Source organism: Bactrocera dorsalis, chromosome 1 (genome assembly GCF_023373825.1).
Source record: "Bactrocera dorsalis isolate Fly_Bdor chromosome 1, ASM2337382v1, whole genome shotgun sequence".
Classification (NCBI taxonomy): Eukaryota; Metazoa; Arthropoda; class Insecta; order Diptera; family Tephritidae; genus Bactrocera; species Bactrocera dorsalis.
In genome coordinates, this window is record NC_064303.1 from 103,695,658 (window position 1) to 103,722,775 (window position 27,118).

The following is a 27,118-nucleotide window of genomic DNA, read 5'->3' on the forward strand; positions in this document are numbered from 1 at the left end:
TCTGACGCGCTCGAGTTTCCTGAAGGATCGATTTTTTTTCTCTAATCTGACGAACCCTCCCCAACGCACGCCTCCATATTAAGGGCTCATATTTGGTAGGGGTACATAAAAGGGTGCAATGTTTCTCCCCATATAGTTTTCTGACACGCTTAAGTAACTGCAAAAATCCCCTCTTGGGCTCCCCTACTATATATATAGTTTTATATATTTGTAGTATGTGTGGTTGAAGAGTTGGTTGTGGGCTTGTGATAAGTAGTGGTCTCCGAAAACAACAATAAATCTTTTCCTGGGATCACTTTGATATGTCCATATGCCATAAGATTTTCCATACATATGAATATATGTATATGTGGCTGAAACAAATAGGCCGATAATTCGGTATTACTATATAAGAATATTAGGGTGGTGTCAAATTTTGTGAATACAATTTTTTCATAAGTTAAAATTCCCTAATTCAGAGGAATCTGTGCTCTTATCGTCGTGCAATGCTACTAAACTGTCTGGAAAAGTGTGAAATATTTCTTAAAGATTACCCTAATGTATCTGAACCGCGATTACAACGCGATTTTAGTTGTCTGCCTGTCTGTAAAACTATGAAGCACTTTGTAAAGATCACCCTAATGTATCTGAAACGCGATTAAGGACTGATAACGGTATTTTTTGTTGTCTGTCTGTCTGCAGACCTGTGAAACATTTTGTAAAGATCACCCTAATGTATTTGAAACGCGATTACAGACTGATAATTGTATTTTTAGTTGTCTGTCCGCCTGCAGAGCTATGAGATATTTTGTAAAGATCACCCTAATGTATCTGAAACGCGATTACAGACTGATAACGGTATTTTTAGTTGTCTGTCTGTTTTCAGAACTGTGAAATATTTTGTAAAGATCACCCTAATGTATCTGAAATGCGATTACAGGCTTATAACGCTATTTTTAGTTGTCTGTCTGTCTACAAAACTGTGAAATATTTTGTAAAGATCACCCTAATGTATCTGAAACGCGATTACAGACTGATAACGGTATTTTTAGTTGACTGTTGTCTGCAGAACTGTGAAATATTTTGTAAAGATCACCCTAATGTATCGGAAACGCGATTACAGATTGATAACGTTGTTAGTTATTGTCTCAATGCTGCCGAAAGTCCATCCTGAAGCTGCAACTTGATTACATTTGATATTTTGCATGCGACTCTGAGACCGCATCCTGTTATTAATTTTTTTAAATCGTATTTGAAGTTTAAAAAAAATGTCTCCGTGATCTATGAACCATGCCTACATTCATTTTTGCATAATTATACTGCGCAAAAATCCAAGGTCGCTTATAGGTCACTTGTCAAATTTTCGAAAAGGCAACCCTAATTTCAATAGAAGGCAAATAAATGTTGTAATTGTAATGAATATGAATAATTATATTTGTATGTGGATCCAACTAGCAGAGGTATCAACCAGGTCCTCGGTGTTACAATTTATGCATCATTTTCACTTCATAGTAAAAATGTAAGTTGTAATGCATATGAACAACATTCTGTGCTTGAAGGATCACCCTGTTCGTACAGATTATGTACATGCATAAGTATATAACTATAAATACTTGCATCTCAACTCTGGAGTATTCATTGGCAACGACAGCCGGAACTGTCATCACTCGAGCAAATGCCTTTCACTAAAGTAGCCGCAGTTCCGATGAAGACTGATGAAGAGGCTAAAAGTAGGCGTCATCTACATTTGTATATGCTTAGCAGCAGTCCACCCGCTGCCTAAGCTATTGTATGAGACGCCCATAAGTCGCCGCGCGCCGCCGCTGCTTGGCCAGCCGCTTGCCCTTCAAGCATTCAGCGCGCAAATTAAGTGAAGTATACTTTGCGAGCCCTTTTCATTTCCGACCCGTTGGCTGCTTGACATTCAGCGCTTTGTTTGACTTTCCGCTTGCAATTCTTGCCATTTTCCCATTTTCCACATTTCTCTGTTGCAAAAGCCGATTTCTAAAAGTACATAGCGTTGCGCGTTATGAAAACAAAACGCATACACACGCAATCAAAATTATTCAAAATTAATTTCTTTTCATTCTGGCTATTTCATTACATTTCGTTGGCAGACAATTAGGGAAATTCATTTTTGATTGGCTCATCATGGCCACCGCACCGCCCCGTCCCAACCACGAATCGCGCGCACGCAATTTTGTGAAAAGTTTCGCTGATTGCTGCAAAGCATAAAGTTGCCACATATTTGCTTCGTCTTGAATTTGCAAATTTTGTAGCATTTTCGCTTTTTATATTTCCTTTTAACACAAAATCCATGCATAGACTCACACAAAAGTGGCGTGGCCTTTGCGTCTCCAGCGCGTGTAGCTGAGTGCACGTAGTTTTTCGTTTTTTCCATTTTAAAGAAGCGTTTAGTTCAAAATTGCTTTAGAAAGCAGGGCAATTATATAGTCTTTCTCTATCGCCTGCACTCTCTTCCCCACTCTCTGGTCACTGCATTATTATTTGCTAAAACGAAGGCAACAAAACGTGCGCAGCACTTTGTCCATGACCACTTTGTTTGGCGGCCACAAGTCAGTGGAAATCAGGTAGTTCGCTTTAAGTGGCACGTGGTGGGCAGCACTTGGGCTGGTTGGCTGTGTGCTTTGCCAGGAAGATTTTCGCATTCAACCAGTTCAACATTTATAAATAATAAGTGTGGTGGGAGAAAAGTTTAATCCACCGCTATAAGTTGCAAAGTTCGCTTATATAAATATTTATACTCGTACTCGTATATATGCTCTAAGCGATTTTAGTTGCATCCACCACAACGCTTAATTTATAGTTTCCTTTCACTAATTATCTGGGATTTGAAATAATAACTGTAGTTTGTTCTCTAGCACTTAAATTTAAGAAATACTGTCGGTTTCACTATTGCATCTAGCTTTTCTTGGTAGGAAACCTCGACATTCGCAGGATAACACAAGTTTGTTCCTTGGTTATCTCCCTTTTTCTAAGAAAGTATCTACTTCTAAAATATCATTCTATTTAGCTAAAGCTTAAGTATCTACAAATCGTTCATATTTGCTTCCAATGGAACGGTTCTTGAGTCAGCTCTTCGAACTGTTTACGCCCAGAAAGTTGATACTTTACTCTCTTCAGAAATTTTTCAAATAGAAGTGAGGTAACATAATCTAATCAGAGCCGGATATATACAAGTATTATATGGTACCTATAGGTACATAGGTTGCCTTTTGTATTTCGGGATTTGGCAACACTAGTGTTGTAATCTTGAAACTCACAATTTCATCGTAAAGTTTTACATGTTTGATGGTATACATACTTAGAACATTTTGACATACGGGCGCTATTTGTGTTGCCTACAGTAACTTAAAATATTCATCTAGGCCAAAAAATGCGATTAAATCGCGAACATTTTCACGCGATTATTTTTTACAACTTTCGACGTGGATTAACTTAGCAACGACGAACTTAATTAAATTTTTGACGATGAAGCTCCTTTAAGGACCACTGTTTTTCGATGGTTTGGTGAATTCAATCGAGGTCGTAGATCACTCCAAGATGAGTTTCCTGAATTATTCAAAATCAGTTGTTCCAGAAACTGATTAATTCTGTGGTGCTCAAACTGATTTGGCAAGTTCATCATGTGAACTATCGTGTGATTGTGACTATTGAAAATAGTGGGAAGAGCACACATTCAATGTTGCGTGAACATTTGATTGTTAAGAAAATTGTTCACGTTGGATCCCATACGTTTATCAATTGCTCAAAACGCACGTGTGGATTGGTCGAAAGAAAGGTTAACAAAATACGATACCGGTGCTTCGACACACGTTTATGACATTGTGACATGTGATGAATCATGAATTTACGCATATGAGACCAAAAGTAAACAGCAGTCGATTTTTTCTGGTTGTTTCAAGATGAGCCGAATCCAATAAATGAAGCAACTGCATTTTTCAGCACAATATCTATTTAATGAGTCAACCTCGTTTATAGTTCTGACTTGGCACCGAATTATTCCTTTTTATTCCCGTTCGTTAAAGTCAACGTTTTTCAACAACAAAAGAGGCGATTTTGTTCTTGTTCTCTAATCCCGAAATATAAAAGGCAATCTATGTATATATCTACTATTATATTCAATTAAACTTTCCGAGTTTTTGGTTGGAGTATTCGTTCCTTGTTTTAACCAGCACAAAGTTGGTTTAATTAGTCCCATTGAACTGAATACGGACACCATTTTTTTCGATCTTGATAAAATACTTTCGTTGGTTCGTTGGTTGGTATATATTAAAGACTTATAATTGAGGGCTTACAATTTTTCTGTTCATGGTATTTAAATTAAAATAAATAAATTTCTGAATCACACATAAAGGCCTTACCAAATCTTTTAATAATATTTTAAAATTTAATACCTGTGTTTTTAGAGCTTCTTCAGTTATCCCACTGTACGTTCTCTACCTCTCTAAAACCGTACTACCTATAATTCCTTCTATTTCTCTAACATAGACAGATCAAATACTGCTAATGAATGAACAATAAACATTTTCATATAATAAAAGCTTTCATTTAGAAATGCGACTGCAAATATTTATTTGTCTGCAATTCTAAAAATATATACTTGTATACATTTACTTGAATATTTGCTCAATGCTTTAAATGTTTATATGTACGTAGGCTTTCACAGCTTGTCCACTAGTTATCGGTTTTAGTTTGCCATGCTCGTACGAGATTTTACAAATCACTGAGCTTTATTGTCCGTGTGCTTTTATAATTTATACATTATTCAACACACAATCTCAGCAAAGTGAAAATGTTATAAATAATAAAAACAGAATTGCTCATATTCACACGTAATTCTTTATTACACATTGAAATAATAAATATTTTTTAATGGACTTTGTGGACACAAAGGTCTACGTATTTATAAAAACTTGCTTTTAGTGGAAATATGAATGAAAATTATTACAGAGAAATAATTTTACTTCCAAAACTCAATATACAAAGTATATACTGAAATATGTCCTGAACAGATCTAAAGTTTTTATATATTGGGTCATTCAAGTATGTAGTTCCCTTTGATGATAACAGTTGGTCTTATTGAATTTTTGCGCAGCCAACTTCACACTTAACCACCTTACCGTTTTATATTCGAAGAGCTGACAGATCAAGGCTTAATTATAAAAAACAAATTCTTACAGTTTTTGGAATGAGTATTGTTTGGTACTTTATCGAAGATGGAAAATACAGCTTTATCGGGACAAGTCGAGCAAGAACGCGTTTTATACCGAAAATATTCTCCAAAATCCTTCGAACGGACTCGGGAGAGATGTCGAACTTCTAACACTTGCCTGACCATTTGTTGCAGCATATCCTTCACTTTTCTAATATTTTCATCAGTTGAAGAGGTCGTTGAAGGTCGACCAGAACGAGGCATATCTTCAACGATCTCTCGACCATCTTAGAAGGCTTTGTAGCACTCGTAGGCTTTTGTTTTTGATAAAACTTAATCACCCCGTAAGCCTTTTCCAACATTTGAAACGATTCCGCAAACGGAATTTTTTCTGAGGTGTATCGACTTAAACGGCTGCTGTAAACAAACTGGTTGACGGATTGCGTTCATGTTTGGCATAGTCATTATGCACAGTCCTACAAATTTGGCAAAAAACACTTTCTGAAATATCATTTATCCGGGGAATGTAAATACAATTTCCGTGTGCTTTTCTGTCCCAATATATATATGTATCGCAAATAAACTCAGTAAATTAGACATTTTCTTAAATTTATTGCCTCGCTTCGTTCCTTGTCGTTAGATACAAGAATTCATGAGCGACATTATCAATCTAATATCACGTTTAAAGTATTATTAATTATACGCATCAAGCGCTTTATATGCCACAATTCTGTGAAAGTTTTTTTAATATGAAATCCTCTGTGTATGGATGGCAGTACCAGTAAAAGTACGAATGGAAATTATTACAACTACTGTATTATTTTTAGAAAATAGCCAGCTGTCTAAACTTGACAAGGCAATTGACATACAAGTAAACAAGGTTAATTCTTGTAATTAAAGTAACACAATCGATTTCGTTGAATTATTGACGCAAGCTCAGTGAATGAACAAATGTGAACATTTAATATGCGAACGTCAATTTCGGCCTCATACGCTTATGAACCAAATTGGCGAATAACAAAGAGGAAAATATTAGTATTTATTACCGCCCTGTGTACTATAGTTACCTATCGCTAGATCTTTATTACCAATTTGGGAATTTTGCATGGTGTTAATCAAAAAACCAATTGACTTTAGTTAGAGTTGGTTGTCAATAATGAGATGGCTGAGATAAGGCAGTAGTGAGTAGGGCATGCTTTCAGTTCGTTTATGAGGTGATAATGAGTAGTATTTAGTATTTCATTTTAAAATTTGTTGAAAAAGAGTCGGCCGGAACTTAGGACACACTTCTATAACTCTACACATGCTTACAGAAGGTGATCTCAAGAGATAAAAACAAAAGCTATCACTTTCCATTCTTCAGCGTTATTTTCTAATGTTTTTGATATATCCATAGAATTAAATTTCTGATTAATTTATCTCTTAAATTATAACATTTTGCACGACTTCTCTTGAGTAATCGCAAAATATGACTAAAGCCCCTAAAAGTATGTCATATATAACACATGAGCATTTCCACAGAATCGTCAACCAGGACCAAAAATTAAAATGTTAATAAAGATAAAATTTTTTTTTAATAAGATTTTACAAAGGTGTTTAAATTTTTTGAATATAATGTTTTCATAACCTTTCTTTGGTATTTTCATGAAAAAATTGACCTGAAACCTGAAAACTTAATTGTTTTTATTTTGAGCCATTCTAGAGGTATTTTTTCTCTTGAGTTATTTTATATGAATAACTTATGTTATGGTTATACTTTTCCACAAAATCTCTTTATGAATACCAAATAAGAAGAGAAAAATGCAAAGAGGCCAAACAAAAAACGAATAACGGTAAATTTTTATTTTGCTTATTATCTACGATCAAATCGTACGTTCGCGACTAAAAACGTCATTTATTGCTCTTACTTCACATTGAGTGCAAACAAGTGCCTAAAAAAACACGACTAAAGCAAGTTAAGCATCCGTAATCAGAAAACAAAATTACTTTAGGTAAACAGTGCATCAAACTTTTTATTTCGATTTTCAAAATTTCGTACGTTCGCGACCGTAAGTATTGATTTGTTTCTAAAAAAAAAATTACAGTAGACAAGGAGAAGAACATATTACTTATACTTGCAAACAAACATTAGGGAAAGCCCTAAAGAAAGCTGAAAATGCATTGCCAAGAGATTTGGCAAAGAAAGTAGAAGTCATTGCTGCACTGCATAAAAAGTATATCGAACCAACAAATTGTAAAGAAAATAATACTCGTACATTTGAAAGTGACTTAGAATTGGAGACAAAATTAAAATTGGCCAAAGAAATTTTTTGCGGGAAGATATCAGCGTTCAGGCTGCAGGAAAAAGGGATACACTCATTGTTGATGGGAAAATGTCGCCCAAGAAAAGTTCAACTTTCGAGCAAAATGCCATACAACATGTGTTTTTGCATGCGTCACGCCAATTTCAGTTTTTTGTTAATTGGATGTGCGACAGTTATTGAATGTTTTTCCGAAGGCTTCGAAAGTTTCTTAAAATTAGTTTGTTGCAATATCGAAAATGAAAATTGTATGACAAACGATTGCGAAAAGTGTACAAAAGATGTAAAAGATATTGTGCCGCTAAAATACTTGTCAAAAATGGACGCAAATGTTAAATGGCAGTACTGGAGGAAAGTTGACGATCGTGTAATTTTGACTTGCACTGTTGCTGCGTTATCGGACTTGCTCCATGAACTACAAGTTCAACTGCCAATTTTCAAGCAAAATTTCATTGAAAAGCGAGCACAACAAAATTATTTTGAAAACGTAAGGAAAAATATCACGCCTGGGGTACTTGTCCTACAAATAGATTTTGCGGAAAATTATAGGCTGGTGTGCCAAAATGAAATTCAAAGCGCACATTTCAACTATAAGCAAGTTGTTTAATGAAACTAAGTCGTTTGCAGTATTAGTGATAAGTTTATTGCTGGAGTTTACCTGATTTACTGGCCGAATTTGGTTGTAAAAAACTTGAGTGGAACTATTTTGCAAAGTCACATGGTAAAGGTGCAGTCGATGGCGTTGGAGCAGTTGTGAAAAGAAAAATCTGGCAAATTACGAGAACAAAAAATGTCTCTTTTCACAATTGTACACAAGAGGACATTACTGGAAATAAAATTTTATATATTGGAGTTGATACAATTTCCGAGATATCTCCAACTTTATATCGAAAATGGAAGGATATACCGAATATTGCAGGTATCAGTTTGCTTTATTTATGAAAAGGTTTCCAAAATCCAAATAAAAACTTGATGGAAAAATCGTACGTTCGCGACCCGTACGTTCGCGACCGGTACTCAACCTTATAAATAAAAAACCAATGGAAAAATTTCAGCGTGCAATTAGTTAGGAGGAAGTTACTTTATTCCAATTTAATATAAATTAATCCTTTTAGAATATTTTGCTCCATTTCGCTATTTTTTGCGTTTTTCTAGTTGCACCCAAAAGCAACTTCCATTATTCGTACGTTCGCGACCGCATGTTTATCGCTAACATATTAAAAAATAAAAATCGAAAGATCCTACCTTTTGCACCAACGAAAGACCTAGCAAAATGCTATCGAAACAAAAAAAAAATTAAGACAAATTTATGTTATCCTTGTTTTTCGAACTATAAATGTGTGCGAACGTACGGTTCGCGACCGTTGGAAATGCCCATATGTATTATATGTATGTATATATGTATGTACATATAGAAAACTATGAACAGTTTGAAAATTTTTAAATACTTAAATCCTCTGTAGCAATTGGAAATAATTTCAGCGCTTGCCTTGTTAGTGACAAGTTTAGTAACTGTAAATGAACAACAGAAAATTAAAGAAGTTCTGTAGTAGCATACATATGTGGTTGAAATTGTGAAGCATACATTTAAGAGCTTAAGATGGGTGGAACAGAGAGGCATTGCTGGAAATACTACAAGATGTTGAACGAGTGGCAGTGGTTGAGACTACAATTTACAGTTTTTATAATAGCGATAAAGCATATTTTTTGTAGTAATTATTTCGGTTTTAATCCATGGCTTATCAAACAAATTTTTCTTGATTTGGCCTAAAATATATAATTATATGTATATGCAAAATTTACACTAAACGAAATACCACTTTCACACCACCCTGAGCGCAGCGTTGCTTGCTAGAATCTGCTGAAGTAATAAATGAGATAAACTTAAACTTGTTAAGCGTGTGAAATTGCTGCGTGTGATATGGTAAACTGACGCCTCCACATAAAAATAAAAAAGAAACTCTAGAAAGAAAAGCATTAATGCAACTACCAAAATTTTCAACAACAGCAATTAAAGCGTGAAAAGAGTCATGACGCCCGGTTAGCGTAAGCTTAAACAGAAATTTCAGTTGGTAAACAAGGCTAGCAAAGCAGATGGTAGTAATGTGCGGGACACTCTGTGGTTGTGGCACTTAAGAGAATTTATTCTGGTATTTTTTCGTTTTAACTTTGACGTTCGAGACCTTTTGAAGTAGACCAAGTGTTGTTAAAATATTTATACCCATAAAGTTGAAATTTCAGCTTTGCACACTCAAAATGCGCTCATTTATTTTAACTGCCAAGAATGTGAGACAAATGTTTTTAAGCAGGTGCAAGCGAAAGGCAACTGACCGCAAAGCTCCTAAAATATGGCGACGAAACCGTATATGCTCCTCATTTATTTATGTAATTATATACGAATAAGTATGTATGTATATAAATATGTTTATAATTTTTCTTTACACCTTTTATTATCATTTTATGTCGGTATTTATGCAGCATCTTGAGAATGCGTAGTCTTTTAAGTAAGGTAGATACAACGTTCATTACTTTTTGCATACTTTTATGCGCGCAACTCACAGCCGAGTCTTCTTGCTGTTTTATAGCCGCTGCTGTTACTGTAAGACACATTTTATAAGCAGTTGCTTATATACCGAATTTTTGTGCGTTCATGCTATTAAAAAGTAATCAAAGCACAAATCGATTTTATAATTTTGTGTAAATAAATGAAGATAGTAGCAACAAATATGTGCAGAGGAAGTGATTTTTTACGTTTTTATTTTTTGTATATTTATAATAGGGGCTGATGTATTACTAATATCTGGCAGGTTTAAAAGTCCTTTAAAAAAAATGGTTTATACACCTAAAAGTATGCTATACTATTATTTTTTTATTAGTTAAATTATTTAATTAATCAAAAGTATTTTTAAATAACTAAACATCCTAACATAAAAATATAATCGTTTATTTTCGATATTTTTTTTTATTTTTTCCAGAGTTCAACGGAATTTTTTACCGAGACTATGAAAAAATAATCAAGGTGCCGTGTGTTAGAAAAAATAAGGTAAGTCTACAATTTCCATACAATTTTACTCAAATTGAATTTATTTGATGCCAAAAACTTACATTTAAAAAAAATTTTTACCCAGGATCATTGTTTTTTGCTTTCTAGAAAAACAACTGGCATGTTTGTGTATCACTCAGAATTTAGAGTTCTGCTTTGTTCTAGTGGCATAGTTGCGATATGTTCAGTTTTTCCAAAAAACAGGCGACCGTTTCGTGCGTGAACCGCTTTTGTTAACTTCGGCCGATCTGCCGGATACCATACAGTCGACTGTTATTTACTTTTGTGATCATATGCTTGATTCCACGATTCACCACCTATCAAGATGTTATAGACGTGTTTTTATTTATATTTATATTTATTATATTAACGCCAATCGGCAATATACATCAGGTACTTTTATAAGTAAAAGAAAAAAGAAAAAGAGAAAAAATGTATAAAATATATAATAATAAGGGCTATTACAGTGATAAATTAATGATATGGAAAGAGTTTGTCCTTTATACTATTGATGAACGAACTGAGAGAGCCTCCATAGAAATCGATGTTATGGTGAAGTGAATTTACATGATTAGCAATCCTGTTGTGAGGTCCATGAAAGACGTAGTTTTTCTGTGTCTTTGTTGTTTTAAGTTTCCGTGATTGTCTCAGCGAGAATGCCGTAGGAGTAAACTCAAAACTATCAAGAATCTCTGGGGCATCAATTAGGTTGTTAGCAACCTTGAAGTAAAAGACTAGATCAGCGACTTGACGACGTGTAGCTAGGCTGTTGATTTTAAAGCGTGAACGAATATTGTCAGTGGAGAGTACCTGCGACCTCAAGGTTGTATGATAGGATAAAGATTTACAGAATTTATTTTGGACCTTCTCCAATCTGTTGATTGAGACATCAGTGTGGGGAGACCAGACTACAGTGCCGTACTCAAGTATAGGTAGAACCAGTTGGCGATATAGACATATCAATGTGTAGGGATTACGAAAGTCTTTGCCTGTTCTCGTGATTAATCCAAGAACCTTGAAAGCTTGGAGTGTGATCTTGTCTATATGCTTCGAGTAAGTGAGTTTGTTGTCTATGATGATGCCCAGGTCTTTGATGTCATGAACTTCTTGCAGGTTGTGACCGTTTAGTTTATAGCTGGTGGCAATATTGCTGTGAGAGCGTGAGTACGAAACTACTGCACATTTATTTTCGTTAAGGTCAAGTTTGTTATTTGTACACCAGGCCGCGAGTTTTCCAATGTCATCCTGAAGCAGCTGGACATCTAGCTCATTTTTGATGGTTCTGTAGATCTTAAGGTCATCTGCGTAGATAAGGTATTCTGACAGGAGATTTTTGCCAATATCATTGACAAAGATGTTGAAAAGCAGAGGTCCTAAGTGGGATCCCTGTGGCACACCAGATGTGACCTTGTATTCCTCAGACAAATATCCATCAACTCTAACTTGCAGGGATCTGTTTACCAGGTAGGAATATAACCAATCCAAGGCATTGCCGTCGACTCCGTAGGCTCGAAGCTTGGAAACAAGAATTCTGTGATTTACACGATCAAAGGCTTTGCTAAAGTCAGTATATATGGAGTGAACCTTGAAACCATCATTCAAAGTATTGAGTATGAAATTAGTGTAGGAGAAAAGATTGGACGTGGTTGATCTGCCACCTGTAAATCCGTGCTGTCTTGTCGTGATGATATCTTTAAAGGCAGCAGTAAGTTGAATGAGGACCAGCTTTTCAAATAGTTTTGCCAACGCTGATTGAATGCATATAGGCCTGTAGTTGGAAACATCAGTTCTCTGCCCACTTTTGAAAATTGGACTGACATACGACAGCTTCCATGCGCTAGGGAAGGTGCCAAGCTGCAATGATCTATTAAATATGTGAGTGATGGGCTCATAGAGCACAGTAGCGCAGTTTCTAATGAAAACATTTGGTATACCGTCAGGTCCAGCACCTTTGTTAGGGTTCAACTTGAGTAATTGTTCAAGAACATCTTCACATTTGATTTCCAAATTATCGAGGTTGGTTTTTGGGCCATTGATCATTGTATTGTTGTTAATTTGATCATTATTGTTATCATCAGTGAATGTTGTTTTGAAGTATGAGGCAAACAGGTTACTGATCGATTCACCAGTGGTAGCAGATTGATCGAGCCAAGACATCTCGGATGGAATGTTCACATTATTGTACTTCTTATCCTTGATGAACTTCCAGAACGCACTTGTGTCAGACTGAACCATGTTCTCTACTTTGTCGACATATTTTCTGTAGCATTCAATACTTAAAATTTTGCAATCATGCCTTAACTTGCTGAAACGAGCGTAATCTCTTTGATTATTAGAGTTCTTGTATTGAGAGTGAGCCGCTTTTTTGAGCTTGATACTGTTGATGAGCTCAAAAGAGAACCAATTAGGGTAATTTCTGACATAATTCTTATGTACAGGCACATATTGTGTAATGCCTTCCTCTAGCTTGCTATAAAACCAAGCAATTTCATTTTCAATAGTGTCTGTTTCATACATTCCTTCCCAGTTAACCTGGTGATAAAAAACGTTGAGATTATGATAATCGGCTTTCTTGAAGGAGTATGTAAGTGAACTCGGTGACGTAAGATTAGGACGAAAATTGAGACTCATAGAGAGGGCCGGATGATATTTGTCCTCTTCAACAAATGGTAGGGTATTATCAACACTAATTTCTATGTTACTGTAACAGAGATCCAGGAAAGTGTTATCACAGTTGCTTATGTTGTTTACTTGAGTGCAATCAAGTAAAGCTAATCCATCTTGGAGAATCCTTTCACAGTCCGCCCGGGGGACACTACTAGGCAAATTGAAGTCGCCTACAAGTAATAATTTAGCATTTTTAAATTTATCGTTTATAAAAGAGAGTAGAGTGAGTAGATTAGTATAGGAATCCAAGTTTGAGAGAGGTGGCATGTAGACACAGCCAACAATGATGTCATGGGAAGCACCTTTTACGTTGACGAGGACGAGCTCAAGGTTATAATGGTCAATTTGTATTAAATCGGCTTGTAAGTGACGTTTGACTGCGATGAATACTCCACCTCCTCGTTCCAGACCGGACAGAACTGGATCCCTATCGTGTCTAAAAATTGTGTAAGTGCTGTCGATTAATTCGCCATCGTGAATCGATGGGTGTAGCCATGATTCAGTAATACAGATGAGGTCGATATTACTGACGGCAGACGCTGTGAAAAATTTATTTAGTTTTGTTCGGAGCCCCCGCGTGTTTTGGTAGTACACTTGAAGAGCTTCGGGTTTCTTCCTTTTCACTGAGCGAGCGAAAATTTTTGTTAACTATCTGCGGTATGCCATGGATGTACTTGATGGTTTTACTTGTGTCACCATTCTTGTTGAGAGTGTTTAATTCAGAGCGTAAGTCATTTAGGTGAGTATGTTGTGCAGGGGTTAGGTCTGGTTTGAATCTAACCTGAGAGCTCTCACTCTGGTTAAGTTTAAAGATTTCTCTGGCATCCGCAACCGACCGGGTCTCTATAAGCAGAGGGCGTGTACGGTTAGGTGTCTGACGTCCGAGTCTTCGGATTTTAAATCCAGATAACTTGGCAGATAATTCACCCGATAATACAGCTGAAAGTGATACTTTATCATCTTCCAGTCGGTCGATGCCAGACGCTTTGGTTGACTCTGAAATTCCAAGAGCAATGACGTTTGACTCACGCTTCTTACGATCATTAATTTCCTTTATGATGTCCTCAGGAGAAGATGGTGATGGTGATGAGATTTGGTAGGAGCGTAAATTCTTTTCGATGGTTGCAATACGGTCACTCAGGCTCGTGCATTTTTTATCAGTGATGGCATGTTGCTTGGCGAGCGCTTTAACTTCTTTTTTTAACCCGGTGATACTATCACTAATAGACGATTTAAAGTTTTCAAGATTGTCTTGAAATTTCTTGGCAAATTCTTCGAATTGTTTATTTAGAACTTTTTCAAGTCTATCAACGTTATCATTCTCAATGTCATCATCCGAGTCATCAGAATGTCTCACACTAACCTCCAAAACATTGCATTCCAGACACCTCCATAAGATACGATTTACCTTGATGTTCGTTGCTATTGCGTCAAATTCAGCATTACTGAGATTCAGACATCTGGAATGAAACCACTTCTGGCACAGAGAGCATCTCAACCCTTTGGTGTTTTTTCTCACGTTTTCAGAACAGCTACCACATGAGTTGTTTGCAATTATCTTTTTAGGTGGCATGTTGATAATCGGATTAATGAAAATATATGTATCCACAACACAATATTTTACTCTATCAATTCAATCAGAGTTAATTAATTTACAAAAATTGTTTTAATTAATAATAAAATATTTCGCGCGAAAAAAAATACGTATGTCTACTTGGTAGCGTTGCCAGATCTTTTATTATTCGATTCGACTATTATCTATAGTTCTCTCAATCTCAAGATAGATCATATGTGAATCTTGCAATAACAGTTTGCTCATAGTATCAATAATTTCGGTAACAACAACTGCTTTCAAACGACCTTCAAGAGGTGTTGTACAACCTCGATTGAATTCACCATATCATCGATAAACACTAGTCCTTGATTTAACTTCTTCGTCAAAAATTGAATTAGGTTTATCTGTGCAGTCTTGATGAGTTAATCCACGTCGAAAGTTGTAAAAAATAAATGTTCGCGATTTAATTCCTTTTTTGGCCTAGATGAATATTTTAAGTTACTGTAAACCACCAAATCCCGCTCGTATGTCAGCTTTGAATATGTATAACACCAAAAATGTCAAAATTTTTGATAAACTTGTGAGTTTCAACGCGAAATATAAAAGCAACCTACGTAGAACATAAAATTAATCTGTCAAGACAACATGCTCTAAAGTTTGCTATACGAGGTATGACAATTAAGTAATGAAACAACCATTGTGAGCTTTGGCGTTTAGTTTCACGACTAAGGGCACTATCACCAGACAATCTTACATTTTTAGCGTACGTTTCCGAAGCTGTTTCGTCCAATCTGGTGCAAAATTTTATCGCGACGCGTTGCTCTTGACTTCGTTTTTCCATTTTCGTGACGAGCACTACAAACACACGTCTACTCAACTTAACGCAGCAGGCGAACTAAACAAGCTAGAGCGATGGTACATATATCAATGGAGAGGGGAGGGATGCCGGAAATAGAGAAAGGGAATTTCAAGGTCACAGGTTTACCAAAACCAATAATATTAGTCTCAGTACTTAATTGTCAAACCTCGTAGTAAAAGCATAAATCTGTCAAAGCTCATCAAAGATGGTAGAAAGTGATGATTTATGAAAAGTCAAACCTCAAACTGGTTTTTGACAAAATACCAAAATCATCTGCTATTCAGTCTACTCAATGATTATGCTCAGTACCTTTCCATCAATTGTAGAGAACTCACACACTCTTTTACAGTTTCATAAGGGTACAGCGAAGGTATGAATTTGATTATCTAAATATTTCTCCTGAATTCCAAAGATTCGCTTAATACCTTCTTTTTTTTGAAATAGTTATAATCGAAAAAAAACCATCCAAGTTTTTAAGAATTGTATCTCAAAGGCGTGTGTAAAATTTCATGAACATCGGTTGAGTAGTTCTCGACAAATCTTGCCAACCGACTTCCAAAACACACTTTCGAGAAAAACGCGTTTCAAGGCGCCTCAAGCGCACAAGTTCTAAAGGAGGTATCTCCGAAAATATTACTTGGATCAACTCAAAAATTTAGATTTATATTCTAGAGGTGTTGTAGAATTGAACAAGACAATAACAAATCGATTTTTTGAAACCCCTTTATTACTTTGGGCTAAGAATATCAGTCATATTTAAAAAATATCTGTAAATAAATATTTTACATGTACCTTGTTAGTTGTTGTTGTACAGTTGTCTTTAATTCGCTTACTTTTCTATAACTATGTATCTAACTATGCCAGTGTATTTGTTCGATTTGCCACTCTCACAGATTTAGTGCATACTGTTGACATCTCTCAGTTCATCGTTACTCAGCTAATGAATGTTTTCTCGATCAATCCAATATAAAAATAATATATTATAGTTAAGAGCGTTAAGCTCCCTTTGCTATGAAAAGAGATGATCTTTTGTCAACAGAAGCGTTCTGTACCTTTTATCTAATAAAATTCTGATTTTCATTTATCCTACTCTGCAAACATAATAATCACATATTACAAGCGTACAAGCTATGAAACCGATTTGAATTATAATTTAAAACATGTGTATATAAAATATACGCTCAGATAGGCATACATATGTATATGAAACCGTAAAACACAAATCGGAATATACTTCTACACATGAGCATGTTAGCGCGTGTGCTAGAGAAAAGGATATAACAGACAACTGTTGTAGGGCATCAACAAATTATTGAAATCAATTCATAGCTTAGCTGCAAAGCGACTTGTAAAGGCTACAATAAAAATAATAAAATAAATAACTTTATTATGGCACATGCACGATATTGTATAGCGGTCATGTAAGCCCGTGAGAAAGTGTTTGTATGTGTGTGTGACTCTACAAAAGCGCAAACAATGCTCGAGGTAAAAAGTGAAACAACAAATTCAACAAAAAGCAGGCTACAAACGAAGGAGATAATGGGACATTGTGCGAACAGCAGGAGCAAAAGAATCATGCGAGGTTCAAAACGGATCGCCCTGAGCATTTCGGATTGCTTTGCCTTATTTTTGTGTGCCATTTTCAGGTCAATAGAAAGCAACACATCCACGTTCATGCATTATTGTGTGTGGAGATTTTGTGCGCAGAAAAGGATAACTCGTAAATAGATACCAGTAAGCAACAGGATATGTATAGGTGGGAGGTCAAAAGGCCGTTTTTAAATGGTAGCGAAAAGATATCGAGTGATAAGAGTATATATGGTTGCATGTATACATATATGTATTCAAGTATACATATATGTTTGCATATATATGAGTGTGTGTTTGTGTGCCACATCTCTTCTTTCTCGTATTGCTTTCATCAGTATGAATATTCATCAATGCTGCGCTTTGACACCGCTCTCGGCCCAACCATAGGTCAATTGCTAGCAAACGGACAAACATTCAACATTATCGTTAGCACTGTGTCAACAAGAGTGCTAAGTTCCTATCTTTCGCTTTTTTGCCTTTTGCTTTCTCATTTTTATTTGTTTTATAATTTCTTTTTTTTAATTCTGTGCATGTTGCTGCCAGTTTTGCCCGAAAGGGTGTAGCGAACCTTCGGAAAGTATGACCGGAAAATGTAATTTTCAAAATTGTCGGCGCAGGAACAAGCGGCCAGCAGCACACAGTTTCGCTTGGCATGACCAGTCGCGGGCAGAAAATGTACCTTTCGGTCCCTTTTACTTGGTGCTCTTGTTTTCCTCCGAATTTTCTCCTTCGCTTTGTGTTTGCTTTGTGTCTACTCGCTGCTTAATAAGCAAAAAAATAACAAGAAATATAAAGTAGGCACAGCATATGGACCCTTGTACCCTGTTGTCGCGTCCTTTCAAATTAAATAAGCGAAATAATAATTGAAACGTAGTAATTCGTTTATTTTTTTTACTTGATTTGCGTTCAAAGACAAATAATGGCGCAATATTATTGTACACAATATTTATTATATTGGTTATTTGTTTGCTTTCTCTGATACTACTGATATTTCAAGTGCAAACAGCAATTAACGCTTTTGTAAATTCACATACACGTACATATATACATACATACATATATCTTTTAAATTTGTAATTTTTGTATGAACAAGTGACGTGATATATACGTACATTAACGAGTAGAATTAAAATTTATAGGACTCATTTTGACTCATCTTCCGAGCTTACAACCGTTCATATTTTTCACTGTTTGACACAAATTGGAGATTCTAAGTGTAGCCATGTCCTCCTCCAACTGGTCTTTCCAACGGAGTGGAGGTTTTCCTCTTCCTCTTTGCTTCCTCCTGCGGGTACTGCATTGAATACTCTCAGAGTTCGAGTGTTTTCATCCATTCGGACGACAACCTAGCCAGCGTAGCCGCTGTCTCCTAATTCGCTGAACTATGTCAATTTCGTCGTATAACTCGTACAACTTATCGTTCCATCGGGTGGGGTATTCGCTGTTGTTAATGCGCAAGAGGCCATAAAACTTCCGCAGAACCTTTCTCTCGAAAACTCGTAACGCCGACTCATCAGATGTTGTCATTGTCCATACCAATGCACCATATAGCAGGACGGGAAGATGAGTGACTTGTAAAGCTTGTTCCTTGAAAGAGGACTTTACTTCTCAATGGTTTGCTCAGTCCGAAGTAGCACCTGTTGGCAAGAATTATTCTGAGTTGGATTACGAGGTTGAAGGTGGCCAATGATATCAATAGCACCAGCATCTGTACACTTTTATAAGTGTGCCTTCTCGATTCAGCTCTGCAGATCGAATTATTTTCTTTAGCAGTAGATTGAAGAAGTCGCACGATAGTGAGTCGCCTCGTCACCTGAATCCACGTTTGGTATCGAACGGCTCGGATAGTTCTTCCTGGTATTGACGGAGCTTTTGGCATTGCTCAACGTTATTTTACACAGCCGTATTAGTTTTGCGGAGATACCAAATTCAGGCATAGCGGCAAAAAGGCAGCTCCTTTTTGTGCTGTCAAAAGAAGCTTTAAAATCGACGAAGAGATATTCTGTGTCGATCCTCTTTTCACGGGACTTTTCCAAGATTCCTTAAAGCCATACTTTTAAGGTCCAATCAGTTTGTTGACGGTGCGCTTTAATCTTTCACATAGTATGCGATTTGAGGAGGCTTATCCCACAATAGTTGGCGCAGATTGTGGAGTTGTCCTTTTTGTGGATTGGGCAAACCACACTTAAGTTCCAATCGTTGGGCATGCATTCGTAGTTAGGGCTTATTAGCCAGTCATTTCTACTTTTATTTTTCGCCTGAAATATATTATTGTATAATAAAGAATAATTAAATCAGTAATAATAATTGAAGTAACTCTTTACTTGAATATTTTGTATATGCCAAAAGTATTAAACTGAATTCGTACGTATTAATAACACCATAAAGTCTAAATTGCATTTACACACCCTGAACGAACGAAAGGGGTGTGCTTTGACTAACATAAATTTACATCAAAAACACGTTTACCATTTAGGCGCACTCGCAAATGACAAATTCGTGTTATGTCGTGACAGCACTCGTCAACACACCAACAAACACACACACACACGTGAATTGACTTAAACTATGGTTGTATGTGTGCTTACTGCTTGTGCGGCTTGCATGTGGTTGAGTACATGTGTAGCCTTATGTGCCTGACAGTCGGCGAGTAATTTGAATTATGTCGCACACGTCATGCTAAAATCAAGTTATACGTGGCGTATACGTAATAGTGAAAGTTTTTTGTCTTTCAGTAGTCTTTTTTTTTGTATGTTGCTGTAGCGTTTGTAGCCTTGCTCATATTGACATATGTGTGTATGTGTGTATAAAATCGCTGTCATCAAAGATAAATGTCTGCAACAATGAACTTTTAAATTGGCTTTTGTACAATTTATATTGTTGCACAATGACATCGAAGCATCAAAAGTTTATAGTTGGTTTATTGTTTGGCACTGTGTTGGTTTAATGGTCCTTCTGCATTGATGATTTGCACTTAAAATGCTCTTTTTTGTAGACAGAGAACTGAATTATCTGCTATGTTGTGTGAACTTTAAATTTCTTAAGGTAGTGGTTAGGGTTTCAAGGTAAAAAAGAAGACTTTTTTGCGAAATTATTTCTTAAATATGGACTGAATAATTTTATTCGGGCCTTTTGTACATTAGTATGTATTCATATAGTTCCATGAGAAAAAAAAAATAGTAAGACTTTGTGCATAATTTTAAAAATTTTAATTTATGGTTTAAAATCTATGTCTTCCCCCTCAAATCTCCCTTCGCCGAATACACCTTGCCAACGTTTTTTTTTCCAAACCTCGAAACAGTCAATTTCCGAAATAGCCTTCAACACACGTAGCGATTGACGTGTAATGGCTTCAATTGGCTCAAAAATCAGGTGTTATCGGTCCATAATTTCGGCGAATAGCTTCGCTCAAACGACGCATAACACTCTAAAAGAATTCCTTGTTTGAACGGACGGAAAATAATCGAAGAAAGCTGTTAACATAACCTTAATTTTTGACCTGCGGGCCCGAAATCCCGTCTGATCCCGAAAATTCGGAAAGAATGTTGTGTTTGGTTGTGTAAAATTGTGATGAAGTATACGGTAGTGCATATTATGAGTCCCGAAATCTCGGTACCCAATAACGGGATCCCGAAATTGGAAAATGAATGTTGTGTTTTATAATGTAAAATTTACCGAAAAAACCCAACCAAATTTTTCTTGTTACTTTCGATTCCACACAATTTGAAAAAAATGGTCAAAAAAGGATAGTGTCAGCTGGTCCAAGTAATTATAGCATTTATAAAAGTCGGGATTATAAATATGCACTACATAAATACTGTTCACTTTATCCACATTGATGCGCATTTTAGGCCGTAATCTCTCATGTCGATTCCATTTTAACGCATTTACATCAAAAAAAGTTCTTAAAAATTGCAACCTCTCGCCCACTTGTTTACTTTTTGTTTGTGGAGAAAAAAAAAGAATTTTTGTGCTTGTTTGCAGTGTTAGCAAATATTATGTAGGGTGCGCAATTTTTCACCCCTATGCCCCTACGCCAACTTTGTTTGCATTGATGTGTAAGTATGTATGTAAGTGCTGTCGCTACTTGTTTTTGCTTCAATGCTTTCACTAGCTGTTTGGGTTTTTCATTTCGAATTTGTCTCTCTCGCTGCAGTGGCGTTGGTGATTGCTCTTACTGTTGTCACGGTAGCAAACACACACACTTACATACATATACATACGCACATTCAGTCATTTGCACTCCCTCGCCAACAAAAAGTGCTATGTGATGGCATGGTGGCCTGACACTAGAAAACAAAAAAATTAAAATTACAGAAAAGTGTGGAAAAAATGCGAAAACTCAAAGCAAGCGGCACAAGGCCGCACCAAATGTGTGGGCCGCACTCTCATAGTTCTCCAACTATGTGTATAAGTACTTTGTGTACTAATTTCGTGCGCTTTTCGCACTGTTAGCACATTGATTTTGTTCTTGCTGTTGTTGTTATCATTGTTGTTGCTGTTTAGTTTCCAAGTAATGCACTGTCATTGCGTTGCTTCTTTCACTTTTTGCCTTTTTGTTTTTGTTTACGTCTGCCTGCCCCCTTAAGTGCAACTCAAGTGAAACTTTGCTGTTGTTGTTGTTGCTGTCATACCTGCCCCGTGTGTATTCGCGTGTGTTGCATGCTGGCGCTTGTTACAAATTTTGTTTGTCCTTCACACACAAGTTTATGTTCTTTTCGCGTTGCGCTTTTCAACTTAATTTTCATATATTTACCTCCACCTTGTGTGCACACGCGAAGAAAAGACACGGAACTAAATGTCTGCATAACGGTAGGTTAATATTTTTGTATGTGTAGGCATATTTCGAAGTAGCCTGCTGCCTTCAAGTAGAAAAAGTAAACTAACTTTGTCAAGGGCAGGGCAAATAGTCTCCGGAAAACAACGGTTTGTTATTTTTAGTAATTATGGCACAGAGAAAAACTTCTTGTCTTGAGGCGATTTTGTATTATACCTGTCCAGGGAGACGAATTCGCGGGAATATATAATTTACCAGCGAAAAGAGATGTTAAAATCAAAAGCAATACAATGTTGCAGCAACGATTGCAAACTTCAGGCAAAGGAAGGTGGACCCACAGGCTAGACAGACTGGATATACATTCGAGAATAGATAGCATGGGGACTGGATTTCCATCTGACTCAAATACTCAGTGGCCATGGGTGCTTTAGAAGCTATCGATACAAATATTCTCATCACTTTAGTCCATATTGTCCGACGTGTACAGAAACTCTGAACGCTTACTCTATCACTACCCTCGGTTTTCAAGTATAAGGGAAGAGCTGAAAGCCACACTAGGAGGTAGCCTCATGGTGGAAAATTTGCCTGCACTTATGTGCAAGTTCTCTGTAAAATGGAAAGGCGGTGGCGAAGCGGCAAGTCTAATTATGATAATAGAGGTGACTTCAATGTGTTTTTCTCTCCCATGAAGTAATAAATAGTCCAATGGGGTCGTGGCAGAGACAAGAGATGTGAGTAGGTTAGGTTTAGCGGATTAAAGTCCCGCACTCCGGCTTTCGATGCTTCCTTCTACTATAAAAAAAGGCTCAGAGATAGATTTCTGTGCCGTGATGGAGTCTATGTCGAACAAAAGCGCTCTTCATAAGCTCCCTATTCAAATATTTTCCTACTGCTAGTCTAAGAACTCTCACGTGTAGGAATGACGGGAAGAAACGTACATAGAAGCAATTATAGTTTGATGTGCCTGTTGTTTCGGGCTAAAAAAATAATATATGGGCCATATATTAGCAGATTCGAAAAAATTTGGCAGTCCTATTAGTGAAAAACTTGACAGTGTCGTTCAAATTATCTGAACTCAGTAAAAACTGTAGTTTAACTGAAATAGTTATTTAGCTATACAGCAAATCTTACACATTGAATTATGATATAGTCTAAAATTTGGCTTGCTAATTTGAGATCACGTATTTTACCGACGCGCCAAAAGGTAGGCAACGTTTTTTATTTAAATTTTAAAGCAAACCTATCTTTTTAAAATTCAAAAATACGTGTTTCCAAGTAAATAAATACTGCAAAGTTGTGAAGTTGGCAGTTAGTTTGCTTAACTTTCTAAAACCGTTACAATGAAATCAAAATTGTTACCAAGCTAGTTTGTAATACATTTTCAAATACAATTTATGAACTTGCACACGTCCATAATCACGTGTTTTCCCACTGCGTGTATATATATTTGTACATGGTTTGCAAGTGTGTGTTTTATCGATTACCGTTTCCACTCCGACAGCTTGCTGCAAACTATTTATCTTCATTATCAGTACGCAGGCCCCCCTTAAGGGTTGAAGATTTATGTTCACACACCCAGCGCTCTGTGGATATATAGTTAAAGCATGCTATATTTGTACATACATATATATGTATATATGTATATACATTTTGAGGCATATGTTTGTGGTCCCAAGTTCATCATTGATGGCCGCATATATTTGTACATGTGCATACGTGTTTATTTTGCAAGCACACATTGCGAAGGACGATTACATTGCCGCTCAATCACTGCTTCAGCACGAGTATATACATATATTTGGTTCATTGATCCAGTGCCCAAAGCCAGTGAAAAAATGTTTTGGACTAAACGAAAAATAATAAAGTACGTATATGTTATGTGAGTAAAGCTATTTTTAGAGCGAGCACATTTGTTTCACATATTACTTAAGATGATGGTTGGGTTTTCATTTCGTGCTTGGCGCTAAGCAATTCGGCATTTTTTTTAAATTAATCGTATTTTATATATTGTTTAATTATAGTCTAATGAATAAAGACTGAAAACTTTTCAATTATTTTACCTTAACTTTTCTAGGTTTAGTATTTTCTGTCAATTATAATTCTTCTTTGAAAGTTTGTGACAGTTTATTAACGTTTTCTTCTTTTGTCATTCGGTTTGAATGTTGAAATTTTTGGGAAATATTTCTATGGTAGAAATTTTCCGCTCTTTAAATCATAGATAAAGGGATCCTCAGAACTTGTTGTGAGTTAAGCCTAATTATCTAAAGTTATATATGTATATATGTTAAGCATTCGATAAAAAAAAGCAATATAACCTATGTAATATCACGAAATCATCTCAAAACAAGTAAAGTTGGGCTAAGTTTGGGTGTAAGCGAACCTTTTCTACTCCAGCATCGTGTAAGGATCAAAGCCTGGGAAAGACCTTCAGGTGTTAGCAAAACAAAATACTAAAATAGGGAAAATATCGCCGAGTTCGAAAATATTTATGTTAGGTAAATGGGGAGACAAGCGCAGGCATCCTAAACGATGACTACTCCTCTTGAAAATGGCCAAGCGTGCCTTTTTGGGCTACCAGTTTAACCTAACCTAAATGGGGCTAATGGAAGTGTTGACCCGATTTAACCTATTTTGGGCACAAGTAATAGTTCGATTTCGACAATTTTTGGATGTAAGTTGAAGTACCTTAAGATCACTATTTGTCCAAAGCTTTATTCTGATAACTTAATCGTCAGCCGGAATTAAAAATTTCGTTTTATAGAATAAGGCATGGTTGAGACCCGATTTCGTCCATTTTAACAGTGTCTAATGGGAAGGCTTGGGTTGAAATAGGTCAAGTGGTTTCTTAGATATAGGATTTTACCTAAAGGAGGGCTATGCCACACACATTGATTTTACAACTTATCATATCAAGCACTTATAATCACGCATAAAAATCAGCGTAAATAAAATCCTTCATATCTCAAAAGCTGAGGTGCTACTTCGCGTATATAGTTCGGGTGTTACAAGCTTCGTGGCAAACTTAATAAACACTGTTCGTGGTATAAAAACCATAGGAAATAAAATCCTTCATATATTTCAAGTTGCAATAGAACCACGGAGATATTTTCTGTTTGAGAAAATCCGCGTTGTCCACCAAACTCATGAACTCAAGCTGTGTTCCTCTACCAGCAAATTGCTTTCGCATTAAAAAAAAAAGTATAAAAATATACTTTAACACTTTGTGAGTACGCCGTACGCCGTGCCCAAAAGCTCATCATTTTGCCAACTAATCTACCATGATTAATCGTTCTGAGTTGCATAATGAATGAAGTAAAATAGTTGCGAGCGTTGCAAATTTTCCACAAGCATATTTAACACACCATCCTTGCACCACCACCGCCTCGGCTGTCTCTACTGCCTCTACTTAGACCCGCAATCTCATTATTACCAACGCTGTCATTATATAATACAGCACTTACTCGTTGCCTAGTGAAACAACTTGAATGATAAAAAAACAGAATTGAGTAGAAGAAATAAAGGAAAAACGCACGCTGTGCGATGGACAGCAACTAGCACACAATTGACAGAAGTTAGAAAATGGTGGATAGTGGACAGGTGACAGCTGCCAGCCATCGGCAGTACTGCCGCGACTTGCCAAAGGTGCAATGTGTCACCTCTAATCGAGTAATAAACGAGTTGATGCCGCAGCAGTTGGAGGCCAACAACGATAGCTATACAATGTAAGCTTGCTGAGAAGCTCCTTTGCTTCCTTTTTACTACTTCTGCCATCAATATACTTAGCTCCAGCAGGCAACGTGACCGCAATGCACATAGTAGATATACATAACTACATACTTACATACTCTCTTACGAACACACTGTCAGTTAAGCAGTAACTGCATTGGCGCCGTAATAGTGGAAGTGCACTTTAAAGCGCGACAAATGAGTGCGTGGTAGCCATGGTGGTGTATTAAATTACTAAATTAAATTAATAAATGCGAGGAAAAGTGCAATCAGGTTTTGATCAACGTTGATATAATGTTATAGCCGAGCATAAAAGTAAAATTGTGTCTAATCAGAAAATATAGTTAATTAATTAATTAATGGTCAAGTGAAAATGAAATGTGTTTGAAATTTTTAGCCAGTTTTTTTTTTAAATATATTTGAACTAACCAATAATTACTATTTTTAACTACTTTTTTATAACTCTGCGCACAAATGTAGGCAACACTTTTACACCGTTTCTTTAAAGGACCTATCGAAAGAAAAATATGTAAAAAAAGAAGAAGTTCATAAAACGGGATAAAATTTCGAATTTAAGTGCATATATGGCATCTCGTTCACATCCGGGCCCATACGCTTCGTTTTCTTATCCAGTCTGGAGAATGCAAAACAATGGTATCAATATCATCGGCAGCTGTACACTTTCATACAAGATTGCACCTTCTCTATTTAGCTCTGCACACACCTCGTATTACTTTCTCCAGCAATAAGTTGAAGAAGTCACGCGATTGGGAGTCTCCTTGTTGTTTTTGTTGTTGTTGTAGTGGCAGGATTACGTCGAGTTGACAGTCCTTGGCCGGATAAAAGTCCGGGTCCGTTCCAGTTACGTGGACCGGTCTGTCGTGGAACGAACAGAGTCCCCTTGTCTAAAACCTCGCTTGGTGTCGACCTTTTGGTGTTGCTCAACGTCAGCTTACATAGCCTTATTAGCTTTGCGGCGATACCAAGTTCAGACATAGCAGCATAGCTTTTCGTGCTGTCGAGGACGGCTTTAAAATCGACAAAGAGGTGGTGTGTATCGATTTTCCTTTCACGGTCTTTTCCAAAATTTGGTGCATGGTGAAAATCTGGTCGATAGTAGACTTTTCAGGTCTAAAACCACACTGATAAGGTCCAATCAGTTTGTTAACGATGGGCTTCAGTCTTTTACAGACTACGTTTGATAAGACCTCATATACGATATTATGGTAATTGGCACAGATTTTGCGGTCCCCCTTTTTGTGGATTGGGTAGAGAGCATACTTAGGTCCTAATCATCGAGCGTGCTTCCATCCGATCGTATCTTGCATAGAAGCTGTGCATGCATCTTGTCAGTTCTTCGCCGGCATATTTGAATAGCTCGGCCGGTAATCCGCTTTGTTGTTCTTCAGGCGGGTGATTGCTATTCCAACGTCATCATAGTCTAAC

General features: G+C 36.5%; 1 protein-coding gene across 7 annotated transcripts in view; it reads left to right on the forward strand.

Annotated features, from left to right (window-relative positions):
- Positions 1 to 27,118, forward strand: part of LOC105231264 (uncharacterized) — a 109,099-nt gene that overhangs the window by 18,893 nt on the left and 63,088 nt on the right. For 6 of the 7 annotated variants that reach the window (XM_049448448.1, XM_049448455.1, XM_049448460.1 and 3 more), the window contains exon 2: positions 10,431 to 10,498. The exons of the other annotated variant lie outside the window; for it this stretch is intronic. The gene's annotated coding sequence lies outside the window, so the exon portion shown is untranslated. The remainder of the gene's footprint in view (positions 1 to 10,430; positions 10,499 to 27,118) is intronic. 7 annotated transcript variants of the gene reach the window in all.